This window comes from Thalassophryne amazonica, chromosome 1 (genome assembly GCF_902500255.1).
Source record: "Thalassophryne amazonica chromosome 1, fThaAma1.1, whole genome shotgun sequence".
Classification (NCBI taxonomy): Eukaryota; Metazoa; Chordata; class Actinopteri; order Batrachoidiformes; family Batrachoididae; genus Thalassophryne; species Thalassophryne amazonica.
The window spans coordinates 97,243,259-97,266,326 of NC_047103.1; the positions used below are offsets into that span (position 1 = coordinate 97,243,259).

At 42.5% G+C, this 23,068-nt stretch overlaps 1 pseudogene; it reads left to right on the forward strand.

The window, feature by feature from the left end:
• Positions 1 to 19,217, forward strand: part of LOC117509992 — a 54,680-nt pseudogene extending 35,463 nt beyond the window's left edge.
• The last annotated feature ends 3,851 nt before the right edge of the window (positions 19,218 to 23,068 follow it).

Below are 23,068 nucleotides of genomic sequence, written 5' to 3' on the forward strand. Positions count from 1 at the left end.
GACTCAAAATCCGTGCAGTAAAAACTACATGCTTAAAAAAAAAGACCACAGAATAAAATGCTGATTGCAGCTCAGCTCCTTCTCTGTGTGGAGCTGTCTGGTGAAAGAGGCACTGTGAGGCAACAGCAGCTTCTTCTCTCACAAATGTGTTTAAATAAAATCCTAAAAGTCCTGCTCACAGACTGATTGCCAGTAAAAACTCTGGACATCTTTAGTCCACTCATGGACAGTTTGTTCACGCGCGCACATGTGAACAATTAAAAGAAAAAAAGGTCTGGCTGCAGGCATTAGTTCCTTGTTCTCTGCTCAAACTCTCTCATCACAGTTAAAAAAAGGACAAAAAGGACATAAGTCCTGTGCATAGACTGATTGCCAGAGACGACATGTCAACATCAAGTAGAACTCCAGACATCTCCACATTTGCTTACGGGCGGTTCGTTTGCACACACGGTCAAAGGAGGAAAGATAAACTATAACAGAACTCAGAGCACAGCCCTGCTGCTCTGCACAAGAACAAATATAAACTAGAAGAGAAGTCAGAGTGCACAGTCTGTCTGCAGCCAAACTGTGCACTCTGACTTCTCTGTGCAGAGAACCTGCAGGCTGTGTTCTCACCTCCTCTCTGCCCCCTGCTGCGCGCACCTGACGCAGATATTGCTGCGTCGTCATGACACCACAGGAAGCAACTGGGAGCAGCCCCGGTGTGAAAGGGGCTTTATATACCAAAGTCATCCAGTGTGTGAGCCGCCTTGCTTCCAAAGAGGACATGCCAGCTGGCATAGAGTTCGCAGTGATGGGTAAGGCAAGGGCTACTACCAGTGATAAATCTGAGAGCACAATGATGCACTGGAGACGAGGACTGCAAAGACTTGCTGGAAGCACATAGTCCAGTATAGGCTTGAAAGTAGCATTTAACAAATCAATCAATCAATAAAATAAAATGTAATAAAATTTATGGTCCAATATCAAAAGCAGCACTGGGTCTAACAGGACAAGCACGAGATGAGTCCACTGTCTGAGGCCATAAGTCAATTAAAAATCAAGAATGAAGAAAACACATGTACATAAATATTCACACCCTTTGCTCAATACTTGATGCACCTTTGGCTGAAATTACAGCCTCAAGACATCTTTAATATGGTTCCACAACCTTTGCGCACCTATGTTTGGCCAGTTGTGCCCATTCCTCTTTGCAGGACCTCTCAAGCTCCATCAGGTTGGATGGGGAGCAGAGGTGCACAGCCATTTTCAGATTTCTCCAAAGATGCCCAATCGGATTCAGGTTTGGGCTCTGGCTTGGGCACTCAAGGACATTCACAGAGTTGTTCTGAAGCCACTCCTTTGATATCTTGGCTGTGTGTTTAGGGTCACTGTCCTGCTGAAAGATGAACTGTTGCCCCAGTCTGAGGTCAAGAGCGCTCATGAGATAGTTTTCAACCAGGATGCCTCTGTACATTGCTGCATTCATCTTTCCCTCAGTCCTGACTAGCCTTCCAGTTCCTGCTGCTGAAAACCATCCCCACAGCATGATGCTGCCACCGCCATGCTTCACTGTAGGGATGGTGCCTGGTTTTCTCCAAATACGACATCTAACATTCACACCATATAGTTCAATTTTTGTCTTAACAGACCATAGAATTTCATTTCTCCTCATGTGAGAGTCTTTCAGGTGCCTGTTGAGAAACTCAAGGCAGGCTGCCATGTGCCTTTTACTAAGGAGTGGCTTCTGTCTGGCCACTCTATACAGTCCTGATGGTGGATTTCTGCAGAGATGGTTGTCCTTCTGGAAAGTTCTCCTCTCTCCTGGAACTCTGACAGAGTGACCAATGGGTGCTTGGTTATATCCCTGACAAAGGCCCTAATCCCCAGACACCTAAGTTTAGTTGGGCGGCCAGCTCCAACAGGAGTCCTGGTGGATCTCAACTTATTCCATTCACGGATGATGGAGGTCACTGTGCTCATTGGGAACTTCAAGGCAGCAGATATCTTTCTGTATCCTTCCTCAGATTTGTGCCTCAAGACAATCCTGTCTCAGAGGGCTACAGACTTCATGCTTGGTTTGAGCTCTGACATGCACTGTCAACTGTGGGACCTTATATGTAAACAGATGTGTGCCTTTCCTAAGGGCCCCTTCACACATAACACAAAAGACGAAGAAACTGGAAGAAAATCCATGAACCAAAAACGAAATGGGGAACGACGAAACATTCCACCTGCTGTCAGGAACAATGCACGGTCAAACTGGCGTGCATGAAACTGGCACCGCGGTTTCATGCATGCTAGTGCTCGCGCACATGAATGCAGTGGAAGCACATGGAAAGTTGCGCACAGAGCAGTGGAGGAAAAAAACACCACAACTCACAACTCCTGTTATAAAGAGTGGACTTAGCCTCCGCCTAGATGTACACCAGAAAGTAATGAAATGGCGTGGATTACTGTTCTCTCTTTCATGTTTTACATTAATTACCTGATGCGCTTGAGCCAGCTGGCTCCCGTCTCATGAAGAGTCGGCTCCCGTGTCATGAACACATCAGCAGTGATCCGCTGCAAATGTGATATGTGTTTAAATTATTACAATGTGGTGAAATCCCACAGTGACACAGGCCTCGCGGGTGCATCCCATGGAGTGATTTCTTGCATGGTACAATATTCACCAGCTTCACAGTGCCTGACATAATGGTCAGCTGAAGCAATATGTTTTAATTTATTCCCACGCGAGGACAGCATGCCGACATCCACTTTCTGTTGCTTTATTCTGTGATTTTAATTTTATGTATGTATTGTTATGTGTTTGTCCTGCATCTGTCTGTCTGTGTTGTAATGAAACACCTTGTGTGTCAGTCAGTCGGCAGTCAGCTGACAATGTGTGTCCACAGTAAAGCCTTTGAGCAAAGCGATCAGACATGAATGAGTTCATGCCTTCACCCTGATGTCTTTCATTTAATTTCCACTCTTTTTGTCTGTCATGTCAACTACTGTTTACATAGTGGAAGCGACATTATCCAGCCAGGCGGCTTCACACAGTGCCGCGTGCACAGGAGTCCTCATGAGGGCAAGCGCCCGCACATGTGCACTGCATGTTCTCCGGCTGAGATGCAGGACACAGTGATCAGCTGGTCCAGCACCAGACTCCGGGACCTTCAGCCACAGCTAACAAGGTTGGATTCAGGGTGTGTGTGTGTGTGCACATGTGTGTGTTGGTGGTGGGGGGACAACACACTCCACAATTACACAAAAACGGATGATTATGTTCCTCCCAGTGGAAACTGACAGCTGAAATCTCTGAGATAGCTTTTTGTATCCTTCCCCTAAACCAGGGGTGGCCAAGTTCGGTCCTCGAGAGCCACCTTCCTGACACTCTTAGTTGTCTCCCTGCTCCAACACACCTGAATCCAATGAAAGGCTCATTAAAAGTCTGCTAATGAGTCTTTCATTTGGAACTCCATAATTAACTTTAGTCTGTGAAGAAGATTCCCCATTTACATGAACAAATTGTAATCTATTAGACAAATATGATTCCCACCGCAGCGCAGTGCCTTTAATACCTATGGCATGCTCTAATCGCTGTAATAAAATTTTATGGTCAACAGTATCAAAAGCAGCACTGAGGTCTAACAGAACAAGCACAGAGATGAGTCCACTGTCCGAGGCCATAAGAAGATCATTTGTAACCTTCACTAATGCTGTTTCTGTACTATGATGAATTCTAAAACCTGACTGAAACTCTTCAAATAGACCATTCCTCTGCAGATGATCAGTTAGCTGTTTTACAACTACCCTTTCAAGAATTTTTGAGAGAAAAGGAAGGTTAGATTGGCCTATAATTAGCTAAGATAGCTGGGTCAAGTGATGGCTTTTTAAGTAATGGTTTAATTACTGCCACCTTAAAAGTCTGTGGTACATAGCCAACTAACAAAGATATATTGATCATATTTAAGATCGAAGCATTAAATAATGGTAAGGCTTCCTTGAGCAGCCTGGTAGGAATGGGGTCTAATAAACATGTTGATGGTTTGGATGAAGTAACTAATGAAAATAACTCAGACAGAACAATCGGAGAGAAAGAGTCTAACCAAATACCGGCATCACTGAAAGCAGCCAAAGATAATGATACGTCTTGGGATGGTTATGAGTATTTTTTTATCTAATAGTTAAAATTTTGTTAGCAAAGAAAGTCATGAAGTCATTACTAGTTAAAGTTAATGGAATACTCAGCTCAATAGAGCTCTGACTCTTTGTCAGCCTGGCTACAGTGCTGAAAAGAAACCTAGGGTTGTTCTTATTTTCTTCAATTAGTGATGAGTAGAAAGATGTCCTAGCTTTACGGAGGGCTTTTTTATAGAGCAACAGACTCTTTTTCCAGGCTAAGTGAAGATCTTCTAAATTAGTGAGACGCCATTTCCTCTCCAACTTACGGGTTATCTGCTTTAAGCTACAAGTTTGTGAGTTATACCACGGAGTCAGGCACTTCTGATTTAAAGCTCTCTTTTTAGAGGAGCTACAGCATCCAAAGTTGTCTTCAATGAGGATGTAAAACTATTGACGAGATACTCTATCTCACTTACAGAGTTTAGGTAGCTACTCTGCACTGTGTTGGTATATGGCATTAGAGAACATAAAGAAGGAATCATCCTTAAACCTAGTTACAGCGCTTTCTGAAAGACTTCTAGTGTAATGAAACTTATTCCCCACTGCTGGGTAGTCCATCAGAGTAAATGTAAATGTTATTAAGAAATGATCAGACAGAAGGGAGTTTTCAGGGAATACTGTTAAGTCTTCTATTTCCATACCATAAGTCAGAACAAGATCTAAGATATGATTAAAGTGGTGGGTGGACTCATTTACTTTTTGAGCAAAGCCAATAGAGTCTAATAATAGATTAAATGCAGTGTTGAGGCTGTCATTCTCAGCATCTGTGGATGTTAAAATCGCCCACTATAATTATCTTATCTGAGCTAAGCACTAAGTCAGACAAAAGGTCTGAAAATTCACAGAGAAACTCACAGTAACGACCAGGTGGACGATAGATAATAACAAATAAAACTGGTTTTTGGGACTTCCAATTTGGATGGACAAGACTAAGAGTCAAGCTTTCAAATGAATTAAAGCTCTGTCTGGGTTTTTGATTAATTAATAAGCTGGAATGGAGATTGCTGCTAATCCTCCGCCCGGCCCGTGCTACGAGCATTCTGACAGTTAGTGTGACTCGGGGGTGACTCATTTAAACTAACATATTCATCCTGCTGTAACCAGGTTTCTGTAAGGCAGAATAAATCAATATGTTGATCAATTATTATATCATTTACCAACAGGGACTTAGAAGAGAGAGACCTAATGTTTAATAGACCACATTTAACTGTTTTAGTCTGTGGTGCAGTTGAAGGTGCTATATTATTTTTTCTTTTTGAATTTTTATGCTTAAATAGATTTTTGCTGGTTATTGGTAGTCTGGGAGCAGGCACCGTCTCTACGGGGATGGGGTAATGAGGGGATGGCAGGGGGAGAGATGCTGCAGAGAGGTGTGTAAGACTACAACTCTGCTTCCTGGTCCCAACCCTGGATAGTCACGGTTTGGAGGATTTAAGAAAATTGGCCAGATTTCTAGAAATGAGAGCTGCTCCATCCAAAGTGGGATGGATGCCGTCTCTCCTAACAAGACCAGGTTTTCCCCAGAAGCTTTGCCAATTATCTATGAAGCCCACCTCATTTTTTGGACACCACTCAGACAGCCAGCAATTCAAGGAGAACATGCAGCTAATCATGTCACTCCCGGTCTGATTGGGGAGGGGCCCAGAGAAAACTACAGAGTCCGACATTGTTTTTGCAAAGTTACACACCGATTTAATGTTAATTTTAGTGACCTCCGATTGGCGTAACCGGGTGTCATTACTGCCGACGTGAATTACAATCTTACCAAATTTACGCTTAGCCTTAGCCAGCAGTTTCAAATTTCCTTCAATGTCGCCTGCTCTGGCCCCCGGAAGACAATTGACTATGGTTGCTGGTGTCGCTAACTTCACATTTCGCAAAACAGAGTTGCCAATAACCAGAGTTTGATCCTCGGCGGGTGTGTCGTCGAGTGGGGAAAAACGGTTAGCGATGTGAACGGGTTGGCGGTGTACACGGGGCTTCTGTTTAGGGCTACGCTTCCTCCTCACAGTCACCCAGTCAGCCTGCTTTCCCGGCTGCTCGGGATCTGCCAGGGGGTAACTAACGGCGACTAAGCTACCTTGGTCCGCACCGACTACAGGGGCCTGGCTAGCTGTAGAATTTTCCACGGTGCAGAGCCGAGTCTCCAATTCGCCCAGCCTGGCCTCCAAAGCTACGAATAAGCTACACTTATTACAAGTACCGTTACTGCTAAAGGAGGCCGAGGAATAACTAAACATTTCACACCCAGAGCAGAAAAGTGCGGTGAGAACCGGAGAAGCCGCCATGCTAAATCGGCTAAGAGCTAGTAAGCTACGTAAGCTAGTGGATTCCTAAAAACACGCAAAGTGAATAATGTGTAAATAATTAGAGGTGATTCAGCAGAAGGAGTGCTTTAGTTAAGCATGTAAAGATTACACTGGGAAACAAATCGTAATCTAGATAACTAGATCAATCTAACTGCGCAGATTAAACAGCTAACAGATACAGAAAACACCGCTGTGCTCCGGACAGGAAGTGATACAATACCGCAGTGAGAGCCAACCACCAGTAGAGGCAAGCACAAAGAATGGATAAACATTTATTTATGTTTATGGGTTATTGGTTAGCTGTGCCCACCAGTGGGCACAGCTAACCAAAAAGTTAGCTTCAGTAACAGCTAATCAGCTAACTGAACAGTTATTTTCATAAAGCTAACTGATAAACCACCCAGCTAACCAATAACTTTCAGAATTGAGTTTAACACCACAATCACAAACCCAACAATAAATCACCACTTCTGTCTTTGTGCACTGAGCCCCCTGCTGGAAACTCCTGTTTACTACATATTTAGCAAAAGGAGCCTGACCACCAGGTTGTCACCAAAAAAAAAAAAAAAAATTCTTCCTTAAGCACATACATCAGTTCAACCGTGAGGCAGAGGTCTTGGAAAATCAATCAGTTTTGACTTATGGGTTTTGATTTACAAATCAAATTATTCTGGATAGAATACTGACATTAATGACAATTCTGTCATTTGTACAAAGTTAAAATATAACACATATCTTTCAGGTTTAAATAATGCTCTAATTCTGAAGTTTTGTAACAAACACCCACAGATTCAAAGGGATTATAGGTAAAATGAGCCTCCGCTAAACTGATTGGTTCACTCATTCATTCTGTGTAAAAGAAACACGTTAATGTGATGTGCGTGTTGGTGTTTACATATAAATTTGGTTTTGTAAAATATGCCATTATTTCATATGTTAAAAAAGCCATTTGCAAAGCCAAAAGTCAAGTTGTGATTGGACAACTGTTTTGATGTAAACGTGGTCAAAATGCATGGACACTGCCATCTACTGGCACCCAGATGCTCAGACCTTAACTCATAATCCTTTGCGATTATGAGTTTTGTTTCACTGCTGCCATGAACACGGACTGGCCAGTAGATGGCAGTAGAGACCGTGAAAACTTGCCAAAAGAAATATTCTAAATAATCAGTGTCTGGCTATGTTTAATCTGCATGGAATTTAATAAACACAAACCAAATTTCAGACATCTATATATATACTATATATATATATATATATATATATAATATATATATATATAGATATATAATTATATATAAAACTCTGGAACAAAGATGACAAACAGTGTTGTAAAGGACAATAACCAGGACATTGTAGAGCAAACAGGAAGTGATTGCAGCTCACAGTGCTTCCAATTGAAAATAATGGAGAAGCAGCCTGAGCTTCTTCTGGCATTTTTACATAAAATAAACAATAACATCTATAAGCCCAGAGAATATATTCACGAGAGTTTAGGCACAATATACAATTGTTTAATGCTGTTGTCCGTGTGGAGCCTGATCAGAGTATCTCAAATGCATTTCTCCTGTCGTGAATTTTATCCATAATGCACTGCCGAGCCACGTCCACACTAAAACCTTCACAATTAGTGCAATACTTTAAAATTAAGACATATAGCTGATATTTTCACTTTATAAAACTTCAGAAATTACATTAATTTAAATAACTTGTTCGAAATTAGTTTGGTTAAAATTTTAACCATAAGTTAAAACTGTGTGCCTCTGGATGACTTGGGTGATATTGCCGGCTAGTTAGCAAGGTATCAAGAGATATATATAATATATATATATTTTTTTTTTTTAACTCTCATTTTTGGCTCTTTCCCGTCACCAGCTCTCCTGTCTGTAGAGGATAAAGCGGTTTCCTCCTGAAACCATCTCTTCTCTGTCTGTAGAGGATAGAACTGTACGTCTACTACAAAACAATTAACAGGTAGGCTCTATAATCTTTGATATCAGACTTGAAAAATGTTATTAACTGTTAAAACTTTATTCACTAAGCTTATAATAATATGTTAGTGGTCTAAAAATTATTGGACCAAAACTTATCGGAAGATAATTGATCCGATGATGGCTTTCAAAGGTATCTGAAAAGCTAATCTGATAATGAAAACATTAGCTTTGTTAATTAGCGGAACTGTGCCCACCACTGCAGTTTACTGACCGCTATGATTTTAAAGGGCCTGCCTGATTATTTAAACCATTCTCTGTTTATGTAAGAGCAATGAAAAGTTGACTTTTGCTGATTTTAAAACTAAACTGAGGAGCTATGAAATCACAGAGAAGTTTTCTTCGAGCTCAGGAGAGGACAGTGTTATGAAAGTCAGAGGTGTGCAAAACTCACCTGTTTCACCTGTGGGAAGAATCAGAATCAGAAGAATCAGAAGAAGTTTATTGCCATTGCCAATGAAACAGGATTCACAGACTAGGAATTTGCTTCAATATAATGGTGCAACATTAAACAGAGAGCAATATAAAATGCTAAGATAAAATATACAATATGTGCCAAAATAAGACAAAATATAACATAAAAATGACATATGAAATATGAAAGGCTGTGTGCAACAGAAAAACAGAAAGAAAGAGGAACAGAAAAAAACAGTGCAGTGGGAGGAGTGCAATTAAAACCAAAGTACATTGTCTAAAGTGACCCGTGATAAAATGATAAAGTGACAGAGTTAAGGTTAAGGTGACTGAGTTATGAGGAGTTCATGAGTCTAACGGCAGAGGGGAAGAAACTGTTCTTATGGCGGGGAGGTTCTGGTCCGGATGGACCGTAGCCTCCTGCCCGAGGGGAGTGGTTGAATAGACTATGTGCAGGGTGAGAAGGGCGGCTGTGATCCGACCTGCTCGGCCCAGAGTCCTGGAGACGTGCAGGTCGTGGAGAGATGGAAGGCTACAGCCAATCACCTTCTCAGCAGAGGCCACAATGCGCTGCAGTCTGTGTCTGTCCCTGGCTGTGGCCCGGCGTACCACACCATTATGGAGGAGCAGAGGATGGACTCGATGATGGCCGTGTAGAACTGCAACCATCAGCTGGACAGGCAGCTTGGCCTTCTTCAGCTGCCACAGGAAGTACATCCTCTGCTGGGCCTTCTTGATGAGGGAGCTGATGGTTAACTCCCACTTGAGGTCCTGGGTGATGGTGGTGCCAAGGAAGTGGTGACAGTCCACAGTGGGTGATGGGGCTGTTGGTGGGGGCGGGGGAGGGCGGGGGGGCTGTGGCTTTCCTGAAGTCCACGATCATCTCCACTGTTTTCTGGGCGTTGAGCTCCAAGTTGTTGCTGCTACACCAGGTCACCAGCTGGTCCACCTCCCTCCTGTAGGCAGACTCATTCCCCATCCGAAATGAGTCCGATGAGGGTGGTGTCGTCCACAAACTTGATGAGCTTTACGGAGTCGTGGCTGGAGGTGCAGCAGTTAGTGTACAGGAAGAAGAGCAAAGGGGAAAGGACACAGCCCTGTGGAGATCCTGTGCTGAGAGCCGAGTGTTCGAGACATTCTTTCCCAGCCTCACATGCTGACTCCGGTCCGTCAGGAAGTCTGTGATCCACCTGCAGGTGGAGTCGGGCACGTGGAGCAGAGAAAGCTTGTCCTGGAGCAAAGCTGGAAGGATGGTGTTGAATGCAGAGCTGAAGTCCACAAACGGATCCTAGCGTAGGTTCCTGGGGAGTCCAGGTGCTGCAGGATAGCGTGCAGGGCCAGGTTTATGGCCTCGTCTACAGACCTGTTGGCTCTGTAGGCAACTGCAGGGGGTCCAGGAGGGGGTCGGTGATGGACTTCAGGTGGGATAAAACCAGGCATTTTGAAGGTCTTCATGACTACAGATGTGAGAGCCACAGGCCTGTAGTCATTAAGTCCAGTGATGCGTGGTTTCTTGGGGACTGGAACTATAATGGAGGACTTGAAGCAGACGGAACATGGCGTGACTCCACGGGAGGTGTGAAGATCCCATGAAGACTGGGGCCAGCTCATCAGCACAGTGTCTCACTGTGTCAGGAGAGACACAGTCTGGGCCTAGGGCCTTACGTGGATTCAGCCTTTTGAGTGTCTTCTCACGTCCTCCTCTTGGACGGAGAGAGCAATGGGGGGAGGGGGGAGGGCAGCGGTGAGAGGGGGGAGGTCCAGGGTGTTTGAATATCCAGTTGTGTGGGGGGTGGGGAGGTGTGAGGTCCTTGTCTTCAAAGCGTGAATAGAAGACGTTCAGGTCGTTGGCCAGCTTCAGGTCGTCAATAGAACGAGGTGCTTTGGGCTTGTAGTTGGTGATACTCTTTCAACCCCCTCCACACAGAGGCCGAGTCGTTTGGCCAGAGAACCTTTGCTGCAGACGTGAACTGTACATGGATTTAGCCTTTGCCACCTCCTTGCTAATCTGTACTTTGCACCTCCTATAGCTGTCTCTGTCTCCTTCTCTGAAAGCCACCTCTTTCTGCTGACGGAGCTGCCGGAGTTTAGGTGTGAACCAGGGCTTGTCATTGTTATATCTCACCCTGGTGCGCTGTGGGATGATGCTGTCTTCACACAAATGAATATATGATGTCACAGTGTCCGTGTAGTCATCTAGACTGTCTGTTGAAGCCTCAATCATATCCCAATCTGTAGTGCCCAAGCACGCACGTAGCTCCTCTACAGCTTCATTGCTACACACTTTAGATGTCCTCACAACAGGTTAGAGAGTTTTAGTCTCTAAAGAAGCCACAAAGCTGCAGAGTGCGCGCCAGCTGGAGAGTGCATGGAGAGCGCGCCAGTTGGAGAGAGCAGGGAGCAGAGACGGTGTACTTTCTGTAAAAGCGGCATGTACAGCGACTCAAACTGTTGGAGGAGAAAGCGGGACAAGGTTGTAACAAGTGGTGATGAAGAGGACCACACATTCACGTTCAAGGTGCATGTGGATACCATCGTGCTCGGAGCAGTGAAGTGTCTCATGGTTGACTTGAGAGCAACGAAGCACATCATTTACCGACATCGGGAGATTCGCTGAGTTTGACCCAAGCTTCATCCACAGAACCATGTTCTGCAATTGGCTGATGGAGAATGTGCCAGCGGGATTGCACTGAAGAAAGGCACAGTTGAAGTGCCCATGAGAGACAGTAAAGGCCATGATGTGGATGTGATGCTGAAGGAGGCGCTCTACGTCCAATCATATTCCCAAGACATATTTTTGGTGAAAGCAGCTACGCACAAGGTGTGACCTGTCGTCTTTAAAGAGGACAGAATTGACTCATCCACAAAATTAGTGTGACTTTGATATTAACACACAAGACAGACTATTTTATTTAAGTATTTTTCATACTGAGACTGATGAATGTAATGTGTGTTATGAAGTTCAGACGTGGCATGAAATTTTGTCAATTGTAATTATGATGATATGTTAAAATTGGAAAGCGTCACAATAGGTATGAAAATTAAAGGAAAAGGAAAAGTCCAACTGAACTGAAGTATATACATACATACATACACACATATACATACACACCCACATACATGCTTATATACATATACACATATACATAAAACATACATATACACAATACACGCATACACATATGCACACACATACCTATACACATACACATATACATATGCATATATATAACATGACTAGGATTGAAAAGGAGATAGGAGCATCTTCTTTACAATATGTGAAGTCGAGTTTAGGTGTGGTAAGGTGACATTAGTGCAGGGATTTGTAAACGAGTTGTTATTGCACATGATTTGTGGACATATTAATATTGCACATGATTTGTGGACATATTGCATGTGGTTATTTCACAGTTATTGTACAGCCTGACAGCAGTAGCGAGGAACGACCTGCGGTATCGTTCATTCTTGCACTGAGGGTGCCTCAGCCTGTCACTGAACGAGCTGGTCAGCTCCACTACAGTCCAGTGCAGAGGGTGAGAGGAGTTGTTCATGATGGATTTGAACTTGGTTAACACCCTCCTCTCAGCCACCTCCTCCAGAGAGTCCAGAGGACGGCCCAGGACAAAGTTGGACTTCCTGACCAGCTTGTTCAGTCTCTTTCTCTCGCGCATTGTGCTGCCCGGGGCCCAACACACGACAGCATAGAGGAGAGCAGAGGCTACAACAGAGTCACAGAAGGTCTTAAGCAGAGGCCTGCTCACTCCAAAGGATCTCAGTCTCCTCAGGAGGTGGAGGCGACTCTGGCCTTTCTTGTACAGGGCGTCGGTGTTGTGAGTCCAGTCCAGTTTGCTGTTTGAGGTGAACACCCAGGTATTTGAGACTGTCCACAGTCTTTATGTCCTCCCCCTGGATGTTCACCGGTGAGTGAGGTGGTGGTTTCCTCCTGAAGTCGATCACCATCTCCTTCATCTTACTGGTGTTGAGACACAAGTGGTTGCACTCACAACAGTCCATGAAGTCTGTGATGACCGACCGGTACTCCAGCTCATTCCCCTCAGACACGCGACCCACAATGGTGGAGTCATCAGAGAACTTCTGGAGGCGAGAGGACGGTGCCCTGGGGGGCCCTGGTACTGCACCTTACCACCTCAGACTGACAGCTGCGCAGCCACACGTACTGCGGCCCGCTAAACCAATAAACATCTAAAAAAAATTAGCGGAAGTTACAGCTAAAAGCTAAACTGCTAACTTTCAGTAATGACACATTGTACTCTCAGCAAAAGAGACCTAGTGACCAGAGAGAAAGGGAAGAGGAGAGGAGAGGACAGGACAGGAGAGGAGAAAAAAATCATTTATTTTTCACACCATGTAAATAACTACACCCCCTCACCACCCCTAATTCTATTGTCACTGCTGATTGGCAATGCACATCCAACAGACATAAAAACCAATCAAGAAACAAATAATAAAAAATTAAAAAGGCAAATAAAGACAGTAATTTAAACTGGTCTGTGTTGCAATGGAATGCAAACCATTATCCAAACCATTTAGGTAGAACATGTTTTATCATTTAATCCACATTTTAAAAAGGATAGACACTGATACAAACAAGAATTTGCAGTATGAGAGTGTTGCACTACCTATGCTCCAGTCACGTTGTCTCTAAGTGGAGATCTAATCATCCTGCATTAAGTTCTATATCCATTAGGTCCCATCTTTTCTGTACCTAGGGAAGCATCTTTTCTTCTTCTACTACTTAAGATAATGAAAGACTGAAAGCAAAATTTGACTTACTCAAGGGACTGAAGTGTAAAGGGCTGTGGTCATCAGCACTCTATGCATTTGAGGTCAGTGTCATGTACCACAACCACATTAAGACCCTGGAACAGTTTCATCAGTGCTGTCTGTGGAGTGCATCTTGAAGATCTCTTTGTAAGGGAAAAAAGATGAACACACCAGTCTTGGAGTTGGCCAATATGGACTCCATCAAGACCCACATCTTCCACCAGCTATAGGTGTGTTTGCAAGTCTGAATGTGTTTACCTGTCTATATGTAGCCCTGTGACAGACTGGCGTCCTTCCTAGGGTGTACCCCGCATCACGCCCTATGACTGCTGGGATTGGCTGCAGTCCTCCCATGACCCTTAATTGGAGTGAATGGGCATAGAAAATGAATGAATGAATGCCAGACATGATTTTCCCTTCAGCAGTGACAGTCTTTGGCCAAGGGTGGGTAGAATGTAGCGTGAAGGCTGGCTCAATTGGGATATTCAGCCAGGAATTGATGTGGTCTAACATTTCGTACAGCCCCTTAGCTGCAGTCTGAATGGTCTGACTTGGTACCGACTTACAGTATGAAAGTTGCGACTTCAGCAGAATGTCGGTAAGACTGCATCTCAACCACTGTTCTGTTGGGTTTCCAACATGAGCACGACACAACTGTGGTGTGCATGTGCTGTGGCCAAATGGATATGCTGACTGCTGTGTGACTGCTGTATGAGGCGTTCGAGTGCAGTTTGAATTTCCACAACTGTCGTCCAAATCCTCCTTTGGTACCATTCTGCCTCATTCGTGCTATGTGTGAAAGGACCTTTAAATTTAGTGCTTTGATATATCGTGTCAACCATTTTGAAAAGGATAAAATCTACACTGCAGACCTCACATACAGAATTGCATACAATGTATGTTGGTGGTAAAAGTCAACATTCTGAATGTCATCCTCTGACAGTTGGTGGAAGCAATACTAGTGTTAGCTGTTATTACACTATTGGAGGCATGTGCTCTTTGAGCGCCCTTTAGAATGCAAACAGTTGCATATCTTATATATATCCAATTTAATATATGTTTCAACAAACAACAGAGCCCATAAAGGTCACACAGTATGAATTATTCAAAATAAATAATAATAAATAATACACTTCTCAACCATCCAGATGCCCAAGACTCTGTCAAGAATGTATCTAAAAATTCCACCACTTACTACATTTATTAAAGCTTACCTGCTTCATTTTCCAGTGAAAGACATCAGATGCATACCCTGCATGTTCTACACACCATGATATAAATGTGTAAGCATACACGCTGTTTCGAGTATTTAAGACTGCATTGTATGACTTCTGTTTGACTTTGTTGTGAAGTCATTCATATGATCATTAACAATAGTGATGAATGCTGTTTGTGGGGGCCCCTGTGAATTTTTGCCAAGAGCCCCAACAGACTCATATATTACTACATAGTAACTAATTAGTTACTATACATTCATTCCGGCACTTAGGCCTGCAACACGTTTCACAAATGCTGGGACACTGAAGCATTTACCATACTTAGAAGACATTCTGGAATTGAATATAGAAGGGATGCAGCATTTCATGTGGGCACCTCAATAGGGAAGGTGTTCCAGGCATGTCAATCTGGGAGGAGACCCCGGGAAAGATCGAGGACTTGGTGGAGAGATTATATCTCTACAATGACCTGGGAATGCCTCAATATCCCCCAATCAGAGGTGGTTAATGTGGCCTGGGAAAGGGAAATTTGGGGTCCCTTGCTGGAGCTGTTGCCCCCCCGACCAGATCCCAGATAAGCGGGTGAAGATGAGATGATTTTGTTCCATTCTTCCTGCAAACGTCATAAAGTGTGCGACAGCACTGGGTCATTGTTGTTGCATTCTCTGTAGCGCACAGGTCACAGAGGACTGCAGAAACACTAAACCAGTACAGATCCCTCTGATTCCAGAGCCATGCCTTTTTGTAATGTGTGCACAATATACTTTGTCTTGTTGAAAAATGTGTAGGCATCCATGAAATATATGTCCTCTTGAAGCTAGTCTAAGTTAATTAAAAGTTTTAATGTACTTTGCTGCATTCATGCTGCAATCACAGAACTTTAAATTACCTTTGCCAAAGTCACTGACACAACCCCATACCATGATGGACCATGGGTTTTGGACATGTTGCTGATGACAGTCTGGATGGTCCTGTTTGTATTTAGTTAAATTATGTAGGTGTTGGAATGTGACCACAATACACATTTCCAGTATCTGATGGTCCACCCCAAATACTCAAATGTAGCTTGAGCAAAATTAATACCACTTCTGGCAAGGTCAAAATAAGGGTTCTTTTTTCACAGTAAAAATTTCAGTCCCATTTATGAATGTAAGCCCATATTGTAAGGCTTGACCAATCTTTCCAAAGTAATCCAGTGCCAATGTAATAATATCAGCCATTGATGGATGATGGCCCCCGATGCATTGATGTCTAAGGGATCAGAAACAATGGGTGTTTAGCTTAGACTTGCATCCTTGCTTTTTCCATACTGAAATTTCTCCAGATTCCTTGAATTGTTTAATGATATTATGCACTGTGGAAGGAGAAATGTGAAAATCCCTTACAGTCATTCTTTGCAGAACATTGTTTTAAACACTTCCGTAATTTTCTTTCAGTCTGGCGATTCTCTGAACCATCTTTGCTCCTCAGCCTTGTTGTTGGGAGTCTACATGCCTCAAACAAGGTGTCTAGGTTGTACGGCTCAGGGAACAAGGCAAACACCCAGTGATTTTCTTTGATGAAATCCCACACCTGATTCAGATACCCATGTCATCTACCAGGGGTATAGTTACTGTGAAAGCAGTTGATAAACAAGATCATCTTGAATAAATGGGTTTGAGAGCCCAGAGATCTGTATTACTGCCTGAGGGGATCATGGTTGGCCAGTTCCTTCTGTCCTTATGTTTTTAGCAATGTCAAATCAAACCCAATGATGCAAGCAGAGAATGAGCAGATGGTAGGTGCAAAACAAGGTGATCTATTATAATCCCAAAATCCCTATTAGGGGAGGTAATGGGCTAGTGGTTAAGCGTTGGAATCGAGACCAGAGGGTCATCGGTTCTGACTGGAAAATCATTAAGGGCCCTTGGGCAAGGTTCTTAATCCCCTAGTTGCTACTGATGTGTTGTGAGTGCCTTGCATGGCAGCAGCCTGACATTGGGGTGAATGTGAGGCATTATTGTAAAGTGCCTTGAGCGTGTGATGCAGATGGAAAAGCCCTATATAAATGCAGTCCATTCATCATTTATCCTGTAGTTCCAAAACAGGAAAAAATGTGAACAACACATGAACAGCAAAAATTCAGAGAACCATCAGTAAGGAAAACTAACAGAAAGGGCCACAGCAAATATGATCAAACACAAAAACCAAATGAAGAAACAACAGGTAAAGACAGAGGAATATAATTACAAGATTACTCACAGGGAACTACATGAAGGAACTGGCAGCAAGCAGGAAAAAGGTGAGGGCTTAAAATGACTTATCATGACAGGTGCGTGAAATGAGAACAGGAAACAAAAACACACATGCAAATAAACAGAACACATGGTGACAAAAAACTAATCAGACAATTGCCATTGAAAAATAACACAATGAACATCAAAGGGTAAATGGAAAATATAAAATCACAATAACCAAACATCACCGCAGAAGGAGAGAAAGCATAATCCATAAATGTCCGCAAGACACGGATGTGGACAAGATGCAACAGGAAAGAAACCAATACGAAAACTGAGAACAAAAACTGGAGGTGATCAGAACACAATTTCTGGGAGGTGACAGTCTAGTGGTTAAATATTGGGCTTCAGACCAGAGGATCCTCAGTTCAAATCCCAGCCAAACCGGAAAATCATGAAGGGCCCTTGTGCAAGGTCCTTAGTCCCCTAGTTGCTCCCGGTGTGTAGTGAGTGTCTTGCATGGCAATACCCTGATATTGGTGTGTGTGTGTGTGTGTGTGTTTGTCTTTATTACATTGAGGGGACCAGAGTCTGACAGCACAGTCATGGTGTGGGGACCAAAAACCTAGTCCCCATAATTATTATTGCAGAAACAGTGAAACGAGGCTCTAAATAATGCCCTGTCACTGACTGTTTACATACCATTTTTGTCCACACTGTAACTTATTTTGGATCTTTAAGCCATTGTGTTGCTTTAAAAACAGCATCTTTTTAGCAGCATAAATGGCGTCAGCAACTTGTTTAAATGCAAACTCGAAAATGGCTTATTAGGACAAGATCCCACCTAATTCTATAGAGACTTTTGCCTTAAGATTAATTTCATTATGTTTTGAAGTTAAAAAAAACATTTCTTGCATTAGAAAACATGTAATTAAAATAGTTTCAAGTAAAAAAAGAAAAGAGTCTTTAGAAATCTTTGTTCTTCTGTAAATAAATACCAACTAAATAGTATGTGTACATTTTTAAGCCTGGTAGATTCATTCATTCATATCTGAATTTCGACCAGGAAGAAAGACACAGTAATAATAATAATAATAATAATAATACATTTTATTTAAAAGCGCCTTTCAAAACACCCAAGGACACTGTACAGGACAAATTAAAAACAAAGAAAAAAGAAACAGAGAAGCATATATAAAACTTGAAGCTGTAGAGTTGCAGTATGTGAGATCATGTGGTGTGTGTAGTCATGTGATGTGTGTGGTCATGTGGTGTACGTGGTCGTGTGGAGTGTGTGGTCATGTGGTGTATGTGGTCGTGTGGCATGAGCAATCATGAGGAGTGTGTGGTCATGAGGTATGTATGGTCATGCTGTATAGGATTGTCTGAACAGATGAGTTTTGAGTCTGGATTTGAAGAGGGGAAGGGAGTCAGTGTTGCAAAGGTCAGGTGGGAGTGAATTCCAGAGCTGGGGAGAAGAGCGGCTGAAGGCTCAGCCCCCCATGATAACGAGACGGGAGGCGGGAGAGTGAGCTGGAGAGAGAAGGAGGAGTGTAGAAAGCAAGAGTGAGTAACTATGTGAAGGAGATCGGAGATATATTGTGGAGCAAGGTTATGGATAGCTTTGTAAGTGGTGATGAGAATTTTGAAATTAATCCATTGTTTTATTGGGAGCCAGTGGAGTTGTTGGAGAATGGGAGTGATATGGTGAGTGGTGGGTGTCCTGGTGATGATCTGTGCTGCAGAGTTTTGAAGGAGCTACAGTTTCTGGAGGGATTTGTTGGGGAGGCCAAAGAGAAGAGAGTTGCAGTAGTCGATCCAGGAAGTGACGAGACTGTGGACGAGGATGGCAGTGGTGTAAGGAGTGACGGAAGGATGGAGATGAGCGATATTGCGGAGGTGGAAGTAGGCAGAGCTGGTGATGTTATTGATGTGGGAGTGAAAGGAAAGGGTGCTGTCGAGGATGAGGCCCAGACTCTTGACCTGAGGGGAAGGGAGGACAATGGAGTCATTGATAGGGATAGGAAACCTGCTGGATTTGGAAATAGTGGAGGACATGCCTACAAGGAGGACTTCAGTTTTGGAGCTGTTGAGTTTGAGAAAGTTGGAGGAGAACCAGGTGTTGAGTTCCTGTAAACAAAGGGTGAGTGAGGGAGGAGGAAGTGATGAAGAAGGTGTAGTAGAGAGGTAGAGCTGGATGTCATCCGTGTAACAGTGGAAGTGAATATTGTATTTACAGAAGATGGAACCAAGAAGGAGAATGTGCAGTAGTGTTCAGAATAATAGTAGTGCTATGTGACTAAAAAGATTAATCCAGGTTTTGAGTATATTTCTTATTGTTACATGGGAAACAAGGTACCAGTAGATTCAGTAGATTCTCACAAATCCAACAAGACCAAGCATTCATGATATGCACACTCTTAAGGCTATGAAATTGAGCTATTAGTAAAAAAAAGTAGAAAAGGGGGTGTTCACAATAATAGTAGTGTGGCATACAGTCAGTGAGTTCGTCAGTTTTGTGGAACAAACAGGTGTGAATCAGGTGTCCCCTATTTAAGGATGAAGCCAGCACCTGTTGAACATGCTTTTCTCTTTGAAAGCCTGAGGAAAATGGGACGTTCACGACATTGTTCAGAAGAACAGAGTAGTTTGATTAAAAAGTTGATTGGAGAGGGGAAAACTTAAATGCAGGTGCAAAAAATTATAGGCTGTCCATCTACAATGATCTCCAATGCTTTAAATGGAAAAAAAAAAAAAAAAAAAAAAACAGAGGCGTGGAAGAAAATGGAACACAACCATCAAAATGGATAGAATAACCAGAATGGCAAAGGCTCACCCATTGATCAGCTCCAGGATGATCAAAGACAGTCTGGAGTTACCTGTAAGTGCTGTGACAGTTAGAAGCCGCCTGTGTGAAGCTAATTTATTTGCAAGAATCCCCCGCAAAGTTCCTCTGTTAAATAAAAGACGTGCAGAAGAGGTTACAATTTACCAAAGAACACATTAAATGGCCTAAAGTGAAATGGAGGAATATTTTGTGGACTGATGAGAGTAAAATTGTTCTTTTTGGGTCAAAGGGCCGCAGACAGTTTGTGAGACGACCCCCCAAACTCTGAATTCAAGCCACAGTTCACAGTGAAGACAGTGAAGCATGGTGGTGCAAGCATCATGATATGGGCATGTTTCTCCAATTATGGTGTTGGGCCTATATATCGCATACCAGATATCATGGATCAGTTTGGATATGTCACAATACTTGAAGAGGTCATGTTGCCTTATGCTGAAGAAGACATGCCCTTGAAATGGGTGTTTCAACAAGAAAATGACCCCAAGCACACTAGTAAATGAGCAAAATCTTGGTTCTAAACCAACAAAAGTAATGTCTCGCAGATGTGAAGAAATCATGAAAAACTGTGGTTATACAACTAAATACTAGTTTAGTGATTCACAGGATTGATAAAAAAGCAGTTTGAACATAATAGTTTTGAGTTTGTAGCGTCAACAGCAGATGCTACTGTTATTGTGAACACCCCCTTTTCTACTTATTTTTACTAATAGCCCAATTTCATAGCCTTAAGAGTGTGCATATCATGAATGCTTGGTCTTGTTGGATTGTGAGAATCTACTGAATCTACTGGTACCTTGTTTCCCATGTAACAATAAGAAATATACTCAAAACAAAAATCTTTTTAGTCACATAGCACTACTATTATTCTGAACACTACTGTAGATAATAAAGAGAAGGGGCCCCAGGACAGAGCCCTGAGGCACACCGGCAGAAACAGGGAAAGGGATAGATTTGTGAGATTTGAGCTGAACAAACTGAGTACAGTTGGAAAGATAGGAAGTCCAAAATGTGTCCTTTGCAGTGGGTGGGGAAGTTGATAAATTGTTGTAAGCCAAAGTCTTTGCAGTGTTAATTATTCAAATTGTCCAGATGAATATTTATGTCGCCAATGATAATGATATTACTTGATAATGTAGAGAGGTGCGTGAGGAGGTGAGAGAAGTCATTAAGAAAGTTTTTAAGAAAGTCATTAAGAAAGTCCTTATTATATTTGGGTGGGCGGTAGACAGCAGCAATAACTGTGGGAATGGGTCCTGACAGAAGAGAAGCGGAGAGCTCGAAGGAGGAGCAAGCAGATTTTTTTAGTCCAATTTTGCATGCTTTTTTTTTTTTTTTACAGCACATTGTGTTCTGTGTCCTCATCAAGCAGGCCGGTCGCGGCACCGTGAAAGGAGAGCATGCGCATTGTGTTCTGTGTGTCTGTTTATAAGAATCTTCTCGCCCAGAAGAAAAAAGAGCGCCAATAACTACCCATAACTGTGTTCTTCACTCGAAAAAAGACACCTGCACCAAGGCGTCACTCAGTGAAAAAAGTCACGACAGCGGAGCGGCGCCAGGACGAAGAGGTGCAATCAGAGGAACTGTGAAATACTGGTCAGTCACTATTAATAATTTCTTATGTGTCCAACTTCATAGGTTGATCATTAAAATTAAATTTGTTAGTTCTAAAAGCCATCATAATTATTTATAGGAAAACATTCTATTTTTATTTCTCAAACAAATGTTTGGGCCTGAAAACAGGTTAGTCATATTTTTCTACAAAGGTTTGAACTTTGAGAGTGTTTACACATGAGAGAAAAGTGAGAAAATGTTAATGCCTTTAAACCCTTTCTTTGTTCTTCTGTTGGAAGTAGGTCAACCATCCCTAATGTATGTGTTGTCCAGGTTTGTAGTTTAAGTTGATTGCTTTCAAATGTCATTGTAGCTCACATGAATGTTAACTCTTTTCTTAGGTTGATGATTAACCTGTGGTCCCTACTGAGTCTTCAGATGAAGAGGTTTGTGCTTGATGGTCCATTTAAAGCCCTGGATGTCAGATCTCACTCTTGTCATTGCTGTAGTCAGACTTTCTGCATTTGAGATATGTTGAGTCCCCACATTAACATTAGATGTGAAAGATGAAAGAAAAGTCGCTTTTCTCATGAAAATGTTTTTGGGAAACAAACACATCTATCAGGTCTGGTGTTGTTGTGGGGACCCCGCTAGTCTGGTGGCACTTGGGCCTTTCTTTTATTTATACCTGTAGTGTTTCTATATTTCTGAACATTTTAAAAGTACTTTATCTCAAATTTATTTCTTCAACATTTTCTTACTACAGTCACTACAGCAAAAATGAACTAAACTGAGCTGTGGTGATTGAAAAGGAACCTACTGCTAGCACCTGTTTGATCAGGTAGGTGGTAAACTGAGCCCAGGCTGAATGACTCATATCAACTATGGTTTTCTTATGAGTTTATGGAGATTGAAGTAAATTGGAATATGAATACAAGTGTTGCATTAGCTTTAGTGATGGAAGTCCCCACAATAACTTAATAACAGAAGAGTCACTTTTCTCCTCAGGATTCCTGTGGGAAACAAACACACCTGTCAGATCTGGTGTTGTTGTGGGAACCCCGGTTGTCTGATGGCACATGACTTTTAGTTCATCATTATACCATGTTTCCTGTGGTTGACTTTTGAAATTCAATACATATGGCATGAGCCTTTCCAGTGGGCATTAATTAGCTCTTACCTTAATTGTTTCCAGCTGAAATTAAATTTAATGCAAGTTTCTTTTGTGAGATTCACGGCTTGTTTCCTGTTGGGTGTCGGCCAACCATCCTTCATGTATTTAATACTAGCTGGGGTACTTGACGCTGCCTGGGTTAACCTGTTTTAGACATAGGCCAAATGCCAATCATTTTAATCAAAACAATTGCCCAACATTTGTTTTTGCAATGCTGATGTCTTACAAATATAATATTTAATGTGCTAAAGTTTGTCCAGCAGAACTATAAGAGGTGGAATCCCCAAACTAAGTGGAAATACCTGGTTAAAAGACAAACACATTTGAAGTCCTTCATGCATACTTTGTTTTGCAATCAAATTTATAACAAAATTACACACAAAAGATAGGTAACAGTAAATGTAAATATCAATG